Source organism: Penaeus monodon, chromosome 32 (assembly GCF_015228065.2).
Source record: "Penaeus monodon isolate SGIC_2016 chromosome 32, NSTDA_Pmon_1, whole genome shotgun sequence".
Taxonomy (NCBI): domain Eukaryota; kingdom Metazoa; phylum Arthropoda; class Malacostraca; order Decapoda; family Penaeidae; genus Penaeus; species Penaeus monodon.
Window position 1 is genome coordinate 27,548,033 of NC_051417.1, and position 352 is coordinate 27,548,384.

Consider the following 352-nt stretch of genomic DNA (forward strand, 5'->3'; position numbering starts at 1 on the left):
ATGGGGGTGCTATTATGCCATTTTTTCGCGTGTTTTAATGTATGTAAGAATATTGTCTTTTGTTTATTTTGCATTAAACACTGATGTCGAAGGTACTAATAATGAGTGTAAAACTATAAAAAAAAAGATATTACTATGATAATCATTACTATTCGTTCAATCTTTTAAAAGTTTCGTCTTTTGTCACTAATACTAATAAATTATGATTCCTGATTTCTCATAAAATGGATTTTACATATAATTACTTCATAAAACTAACCAACTTTTAAGAATTTACGGAAACCCTGATCGCTGAAGCTCAACAGAAATACACAAAAAACACCGTTATAGCTACAAATACGCACAAAAGAAA

General features: G+C 28.1%; 1 protein-coding gene across 2 annotated transcripts in view; it reads right to left on the reverse strand.

Annotated features, from left to right (window-relative positions):
- LOC119593777 (TOG array regulator of axonemal microtubules protein 2-like) overlaps positions 1-352 on the reverse strand; it is an 8,567-nt gene that overhangs the window by 3,029 nt on the left and 5,186 nt on the right. The gene's annotated exons all lie outside the window — the stretch shown is intronic.